Raw genomic sequence first — 9299 nt, 5'->3', positions numbered from 1 at the left:
GCGCCTCCGACGTCAGGGTGTCTCAGCTCCAAATAGGGAGCGAGGGCGGGGGCAGCGGCGGCGAGGGGAGGGACGCGCGGGCAGGGCGGGCGGGTGAGAGCCGCTCCCTCCGCGCGCGAGCAGGGGCGCCCAGGCCGCGGGCCCCACTCTCCCGACGGCCGGGACAGAGATGAAAGGGCACGAGCCAGGTGCTCGGCCGCTTCGCAGGCTTTGATTCCCTTCCGCCAGGCTTTTCTGGGCTGTCGGGTCTTGCCAGGCCTTGGAGTGACAATAGCGGACGAAACCTTGGACACTTGCTGAGTGTAGCACTCCAGGCTATCGGGGTTCCAGCACCAGCAGCCTATCCGAAGCTGTGCCCAGTCTGCCCTCAGGAGGTTGGGTTCCCATCTGGGATGTGTTCCTTGCTCCTTGACCTTCAGTTGCCCCCAAACAACTTAGCTGGGGCATCCAGAGAAAGGTCTGGGAGGCCAAAACCCGACTCTCTGTCTTTTTGAAGAGGGGACAGTGCAGTTTCCCTAAGGGAGGGGCTATCTACCTAAATCCACTAAGGTGAATCGCACTGGTGTAGCCTGTTCCAAAAGAATAAGAGGATCTATCTGGACTGGGGCTGTAGCCCAGTTGGCAGAGTGTTTGCCTAGCATACAGGAAACCTTGGCTTCTATCCAGGACTGGGTCCAGCAGTGCCCACCCAATACCCAGGGTCAACTAAACAGCCAGTTCCAGGCCTCCCTAAGAAGAGGACAAATGTAGTGACAGCCCAGAGCACCACTGAGCAGGATGGTGAACGTCGGGGGTCCATCTGTATCAGTCATCCATGCCTTATAGTTAAGTTGCCCAGATGGACTCAGCCCTGCTCAGCTGATGTTTCCAAGTTGCCAGGCATGAGGCTGGAGGTGGCAAGGAGGCCTCCTAGTGGCCTAGGGGTAATGCCACGGCTGTCTCAGGCCCTCTGTTCTCCAAATCAACAGCTCTTCTGCTGTTCTGAGTCTACGTTCTTCCCTCCCTTCCTCCATCTCTGGCTCAGTGCCTTCTTCATCTACCGGGGTGAAAAGCCTTCCCAAGACCCACAGGTAGCATGCATGTCTTCCTTTTCCAGGTGCGATCTTGCAGCCTGGGATACTGATGTCATGCTGTCTTTCTTTAGGACGTCCTCCATCAGTCTCCCAAAGGCAGGGCTCTTCATTTCATGTCAGTGTTATCCCCCCCCCCCACCGCCATTTATTACATGCAAAGGGCCAGAAACAGCTTAAGTTACACAGCAAGAGGCTAAGGTTTGGAGGACTGTGTACTGCAGATACCAGTCTGGATGCCTTGGACCATAGGAGGGCATTTACTGCCAAAGCTTGCCAGCCGTGTCAGTGTGGACCTTGGGCAGAATGGGAGTGGATGCCGACGTTCCCACCAGACATGGTGACACGTGCTTGTAATCCCCACCTTGGAAAGGTCGGAACCAAAGGGTCAGGAGTTCAAGGCTAGCTTTAACTGGCTCCGTGCTAACTTGAGCTGTGTGAAACGCCGTCGTCTCAAACAAAGAGGGGCTGGTGAGATGGCTCAGTGGGCTCAGTGACACCTAGTCTAACAACCTGAGTTTGATCCCCAAGATCCGCCGTGAGAGGAGGGAACTCCCTCCCGCAAGTGTCCTTTGACCTTCCCAGCTGCGCTGTGGCTCGAGTGTGCTCACGAACACACACTCACACAAAGAAAACTAAATCAATGTAATTTTAAAAGCAAGCAAACAGGAAAAGAACCTATTGCCACACTGCAGGAAGCTAGCTGCGGAGTAATTTGCTCGTCAAATCGCACACAGCAGCAGCAGAGAAGGCTGGAATCCCAGCCAGTGCCCTTGGCAGTGCAGCCCAGCACCCCCTCAAACACAGGTAAGTTCCAGAGCAGCTCCCAACCCCTACCCAAGGACATGGGGTTCACAGCTGATTACATCTGCCTGGCAAAGACCTGGGATGGACAGGAAGCTACAGTGTGGGTAGGGGACCTAGAAAAGGGACTTAAAATCTTTTTAGCAGCTACTGTTTTATACCCAGCTAAGCAGTCTGCCTGTCTGTCTCATCTACTCTTTACCAGATCCCTTACTCCACTGTACTAGTGAGGACAAAAGTGTTATTAGCCACCCCCTCCCTCCCAAGATCACATCGGTAGTGACTGACAAAGGCTCCATTTGAATGCCCAGTCATGATCCTGTGCTCACCACACTCTTGGCTGCCTCCAAGCCCCTCCTATTGGGATGCTGCACCCCTGGGATCCAGGATTATGGGGCCCCAGCCGGAAAGGCAGAACCTGTCAAGTCAGAGTCTCCAAGCTCCAGGAGATACACCTGGTTGGCAGCACAGCTCCAGCTGCCCAGGCAGGCCTGCCTGGCACGGGGCACAGGCTCATGGCCAGAGCCTGCTGGCCCCGGGCCAGTCTCTTGGGGCCGAGGTAATGCGGTGCCCAGAGCTGGAGCCGAGGGCTGAAGGCTCCCTCTCCCCAGCTCATTAGCAAACATCTGGGCTCGGGGAAAACGACTGATCTGGAATGTGACTGGGTTGCAAAGAGCTGCCCCCTCCAGGGTCCTTGGGGAATGTAAAATCCCTCCTGCAGGGCACGGGGCTTGAGCCAGCTGTTTCCTCTAATCCTGTCAGCCTGGCCTCCTTGGGGGTCCAAACCTCTGCAGCCTCCTGGAGAAAGAAGAGTGAAAGCAGCCAAAAGCCCTTCTTGCTTGGGCCCACAGCCTGGAAACATCCACAGAACCCCGGTCATCACTGAGCTGACAAGAAGAGCCGGTGTCTCCCTGCGTGATCTGTCTCCACGCTCTTCATCATCCATGGACCCCGGGGCTCCATGCAAACTGTTCCATGCTTGTGCCTAGGTTTCTCAACCTGTCAAATGCAGTTAGGAAGAGCATATAGTCCAGACATGTTGCTAGTATTCATTCATTCATTTAACGAATATTTAGTGTGCCTTCTATGTGCCAGGCAGCTATGATATATTGGGGACCCAACAATGGACTAGGCCAATAAAGACCCAACATTCCAGAAACCTAAGAACGGAGAGGAGGATATCATAGAAAGCCAACAGATGGGAGGATTTCATGCTTGTGTGTGAACTAAGCGGGGTGAGTAAGGTGGTGGGGGAGGGGAGAGTTAGTGAGCCGCTTCCAGACCACAAGGCAGAGGTGGCGGTTAAGGTGAGATTCTGAGAAGGAGCCAGGATTGAAGGAGATAAATGGATGCAAAGCGCTGGGCACAGTTCCTGAGAACAGCACGTGCTCCATAAAATGAAAGCTATTTTAGGGAGGTTCGTATATACAGTGCAGCAGAGGCGCCGGACTCAGATTCTCTGGATGGAGTCCAGGTGTGTTAGCACAAAGCTTCCCCGCCTTATTCCAGGGATGCACTTGCTGAGCCTCAGTTTCCTCATCTGGCAATTAGGAACCTCAGTGATTTCCTGAGATGCAATGGAGAGACACAGGCAGTTAAAGGCTGGGGGGGGGGGGGGAGGCATCTTCTCCGGTGGCGTTGACACTGGTAAGTTGCGCTTATTCAAGTAAGCAACGCTACTTAAATTATTGGGTCAGGCCGAGTGGTGGCGGCGCACACCTTTAATTCCAGCACTCAGGAGGCAGAGGCAAGCGGATCTCTGTGAGTTCGAGGACAACCTGGTCTACAAGAGCTAATTCCAGGACAGGCTCCAAAAGCTACAGAGAAACCCTGTCTCTAAAAAACAAAACAAAAAAATTATTGGGTCAGGACTGGAGGGGTGACTCAGTGGTAATGAGTATACACTGCTCTTCCTGAGGACCCAACCTGGATTCCCAGCACCCACATCAGGAGACTCCCAAACACCTGCAACTCCAGTTCCTGGGGAATTTGATGCTTCATCTCTTCAGGAACCTGCACTCATATGCTCAGCCCCCTCCCCCATGTATAAATGATTAAAGCAATAAAAATATATTTAATGTGGGTCATAGAAATATATTCATACATACATCCATAAGCCACGAAAGTTGGAAGGGAACCTACTGAGAAGGGCAGATCCAGCAGGACAGGCAAGGGAAGAAAACAAGACAGGAAACAGGGAAATATGGTGATGTATAACTATGTATGAAATGAGAACACTTTCTAAAAAATGTTCTGTTTGTGCGTGGGTGTTTTGCCTATGTCTGTGCACCACACATATGTAGTGTACACGGAGTTGAAAAGGGGCCATTGGAGTTAGTAAACCTGGAGTTATAGACGGTTGGGAGCCACCTTGTGGGTACTAGGAATTGAATCAAGGTCCTCTGGAAGAGCGACAACGCTCTTAACCTCTGAGTCCTCTTTCCAGCACTGAAAATAAACAAATAATTTTGTTTTCAATTTTTAGACAGGATCTCACTATGTGGATCTCACTCCTGGATGACCTGGAGCTCTCTATGTAGACCAGGTTGGCCTCGACGTGACAAACACCTGCTTCTGCCTCCAAAGTACTGGGACTAAAGACTTGTGTACCACCTGTGAATAGATAACACTATGAAAGATCCACTGAGGGTCACGCACGGGAAACAGCACGCATGGGCTCTGCTGCTGGTGGCTGTGTCAGAGGAGTAGCAAGTGGCAAATGAAGTTCGAGGTGTCAGCTGACTAGGAGGAAAGTCCCTGATGACCTTGAAGGGCAAGGTCTCGGCGCCTTGCCTATCCGAGACCACAGACTCCAGAGTGTCTTTTGCGTCTGCTGTGCCTTCACATGGTTTTCTTTGGTATCTGGCACGGTGTGAATGGGTGTGGGAATCCCCCGCTGCCTGTAATGTAGTGTGTTTATCTCATGGAAACATCCTGTTCTACTGGGCATTTTTACCTGTAGATTATCTTGAAGATGATTCCTTAAGCTGTACTACCATCTAACTGATAATAATGTTAGTTTAAATAGAGCTTTGATGATTCAAAATATATACAAGGAATTGTCACACAGCTAGAACCTACGAGTTTCACCTGAGGACCTGCACAGATCACAAGTTCAGGTTAATGATTAAGGAAACAATTGAGTCCCAGGAGCCAGGCTGGCTCAAAGTCTTTTAATCTTGATGTGGGGAGATGTGTTCACAGGTTTCAGAGTGCATCACAGCTGAAACGAAGACCTCAGGTTAGATTAAGATGTTTTGATAATAGCTTTGAGGCTAGGGATCAAAAAAGAAAGCAGCCCAATAATTATAAACTTACCTACTTTCCTTGAGAGGATCGGTTGGTGATCAAAAATGATGATTAATTCCTTGTACCGATTTCTGCCCTCAATCTCCTGATACAAAAAGCTATCGATGAGTGGGTATGCACCCTAAAGATTGAAACTAGAGCTGTCTGATGTTTTTCATGTATAAAAGTTTAGGTTTGTGATTCCTTTAAGATTCCTTCTCTAAGAGGGCTGGAGAGATGGCTCAGAAGTTAAAGAGCACTGATTGCTCTTCCAGAGGACTTGCGTTCAACTCCCAGCATCCACATGGCAGCTCACAACTGTCTGTAACTCCAAGATCTGACACCCTTACACAGACATCTATGCAGGCCAAACACCAAGCACATAAAATAAAAACAAATAAATTTTAAAAGATTCCTTATAAGATTACCTTCCAAGGTAAGTAGTAAAGTGATCGGTCCTTCCTTTGTAATCGAACCTGCAGCCCGCCCATGAAAGAACTGGCTGAGAAGACCATCTTGCATTACCACCTGTTAATCTGTAACTAGTGGCTTGGGGATGAACGTATGTGGGGTTCTTGGGATAATGTTTTTCACCTGTAATACGTAAAATGTTAAATCATGTTATGGGGATGGAAAACATTTTTTTAAAAATTATTATGTGCAAATAACTTATTTTATGTGCAGGTGTTTTTGCCTGCATGTATGTCTGTGTGAGGGTGTTAGATCTCGTAGTTACAGACAGTTGTTAGTTCCCCAGAACCTACATTAAAAAAAAAAAAAAAAAAAAAAAAAAAAACAAGCATGGCTGGGGAGATGGCTCAGCAGTTAAGAGCACTGGCTGCTTTTGCAGAGGACCCAAAGTTTGGTCCCCAGCAGCTCACAGCCACTTGTAACTCCAATTCCAGAGGAATTCACTGCCCTTTGTTGGCACTGCATGAGCCTGGACACATAAACTCATACACACACACACACACAAAATAATAAAATAAAAACAAATCTAAAAAAACCAAAACCAACCAACCAACCAACCAAACAAACAAACAAAAACCAGAAGTAGTCGGGCAGTGGAGTCTCCCAGCACTCAGGAGACAGAGGCAGGTGGATCTCTGTGAGTTTAAGGCCAGTCTGGTCTACAGAGTGAGTTTCAGGACAGGCTCCGAAGCTACACAGAGAAACCCTGTCTCGAAAAACCAAAACAAAACAAAAAACTATTTCTGAATAATAAATGGACATTTAAAACAAACAGAAACCTAGCTGATTTCAAACGGGAACTATTACCAATTTCATTTCAATGAGATGGGCCATTACCAATTTCACCTGGCTTAATTGTGTCAAATCATGTTTAAACTGGTTTAAGTCAAATCAAGTTTAAACACACTCAAACCCATTCTAGTGTTTCCGAGGAGCATAGAGTCTGCTGAAGAGCCGGGGCTGTGGGGTTGAGGCCAAAGGCATTGTTGCATTATTGCCCTCAACCTGATTTTTAAGTTCATTCAGCTCCCGAAACCTGCCTTCATTCATGAAGAGAGGATAACACTATTCTCTCACGGGTTTGCTATGCAACTAGGTGTGGTACACGTGAGAACAGTAACTAGCCTGGATGACATGTTCAATCAATGTTAACCATATAATCATCTCAGGCTTTGATCAACATGTATAATGCTGGCTCAAACTGGCGAGACACGAGAGAAAATGGTGGCAATAAAAGTGAACTTTCTCCCCCTGCCTTTCCTCACTTCTTAAGACAAATTTTTTATAGAGACAGGGTCTCATTACGTAGCCCAGGCTGGCCTGTAACTCAGAGATTCACCTGCCTCTCCGTCCTGAGTACTTAAAGGTATTGCCACTAAGTCGAGCTTTCTCCCCTCTGTCTCTTCCCTACTGAAGGGCCTCGTTTATCCCACCTCCTCCAAGAATTCTCGACATCTCCCCCAAACACACACAGCTTGGGCTTCTGGCTCTGAACCCACAAAGTAAGGATCAAATAATCAAAACCTACTACCCTAGACTGCGCAGTGGCAGTCACAGTTCCGACCCAACGACCCAGGCTGGGAGCTGTTTTACGGTCTCCGCATCTTTGCCATTCTTTTCTCCTCCTTCCCATCCTGGCCTGGTACTGACCAAGTCCATGTGCTCAACATTGAGTCCAAAAACTATGTAGGATTTCAGGCCAGAAGTCGCGGTGGTCTCGTGAGTACGTACCAGAATGAAGCAGAGTGTGCGGGAAGGGTGAGAATGAAGCATTTTCCACTGAGCGGGCCACCCTGGCATGGCTCACACTGCTCACCCTATTTGCTCTCTCTGGGAACATGTAGACTTCAACCCTTCCTGAAACAATCTGACCACCTACCTGTCCTCCCTACCATCCCCTGTCCAGGTGCTACGGATGGAACCTGGGGCCTTGCGTGTGCTCCTTGCGTGTGCTCCTTGCACTCCATCACGGAACACCAAGTGTGCAAGCATTCCACCACGGAACACCAAGCCCTGCCCTAGATGGTGTTTTTATAAGCTTGTACTAATAGCACGCCCATTTGAGCCTCAAAGACTACAGGCTGGAATTTCCCCTGATCTCATTTACAGAAGAAACTGAAGTCTGGAGGCTAGGAACCTCCCCCTGGTGCCTGGCTGGTGAGGGATGGAGCAGGAGCTTAGGCTCAGGGCTTGACAGTCAAGCCTGTCGGGGGCTGCAGTCTACTGCCCAGCCCTGACTCCCCGTTCCTGCTCATCTGCCCTCTTCCTCCTGCTCTTCCTCCGGTCCTATCCCACACAGAGCTGCTTTGCTTGCTGGACACAGGACCTCTCCCCTGCGCCTGTGCAGGACCACACTGTGTCCTGACACCATCCACTGGTGTCAGAGTTGAAGTGGCGCTCTCAGCACACTTGAAGGAAGTGGTGATGGCTTCCAGATGAGCTTATTATCCTAAATTTAACATTTTTTTTTTCGGCACTTAGAATTTCCACTTTCTCCCTTCCACCCCTGTGCGTTTATGCAATTAGAAAGCATGCAACAGGAAACCATTTGAGTCTCAGACTAGTCCGGAGGAAAGCAGCCCCAGCTCCGTGGACTACATCCTTGTGGAAATACTCTGCAGAGTTTATTTGGACAGGCTCAAAAATAGTCCTTCCAACAATGCAATCAGACTGAACCATGACAAGTAAAATCCAATTATGGGTTGGTTACATTAAAAAAAAAAAAAAGATGTAAACAGAGGTTTGAGAACCAACAGCAAAAACAAGAGCCATCTCCTTCACCCCAGTGTCTGCTTCCTGCAGGATTGTGGGACTGCATTCTTGGGTCTTTTGAAACCGATGAGAGGGTGACATTCATTCAAAGGGACAGCTCAGCAAAGTGTTCCGAGGCCACTTCTCAAACAAAGGCATACTTCTGTAGACAGCAAATGTGTCCCAATAAAGGCTCCCCCAGCCACTCGGAATGCAAAAGTCATTCACCTAAATGAGTTCAAAATACATATTGTTCTGGGCCAAATTATACAATGTCAAGTTCAGACCGTATGTATTTATGTATGTTGGCAGCGCAGGCCACTTTTGGGGCGCCACAGCTTTGCCCTAGTATCCTGTGCCCAGCTGGGTTCCCATCACTGGCTCCTTAAATCCATGTATCCTCTTGTGTTTGGTTCCAGAAAGGCAGAGGAGAGGTGAACTCAAAGCTCCACGACCCCATAAGGGTCCAGAGCCCCCAGAGGACTTGAATTTCAAATGAAACTTCAAGTGGAACAGAATGCTTTCCTTGCCAACAAGTTGGGATTTTGTGAAGGTTCGTCTGAGATTGTGCGTACACACACACACACATGCTGTCTTCTAATGCTTTCTGCTAAGAGCGACAAGGTGGGAATACAAAACGCGCTAGGACTAAGACAAACAGCTGACTCTCCTTTGCTTGGCTTCGGCCCAGAATCATTTCCTTCTGGGGAAGGAGGGGAGATGGGGAGGACTGGTTCATGGGCACTTCAGCAGAGGTTCAAGGGTGCTGGGGGACCAGATGCCCACAAACAGAGGCCTAAAACCTAGCCAGTGACGAGACAGAAGCTCAGTTCATGCTCCTGTTCATGTCAGGTTTCTGCCGTATTCTAGATGCAGGGGCAGCTTTCCCTTTGTCTTTTTGGATGGGGGAGGAGG

This window comes from Myodes glareolus, chromosome 6 (assembly GCF_982192425.1).
Source record: "Myodes glareolus chromosome 6, mMyoGla1.1, whole genome shotgun sequence".
Classification (NCBI taxonomy): Eukaryota; Metazoa; Chordata; class Mammalia; order Rodentia; family Cricetidae; genus Myodes; species Myodes glareolus.
This window is presented reverse-complemented; position numbering follows the sequence as displayed.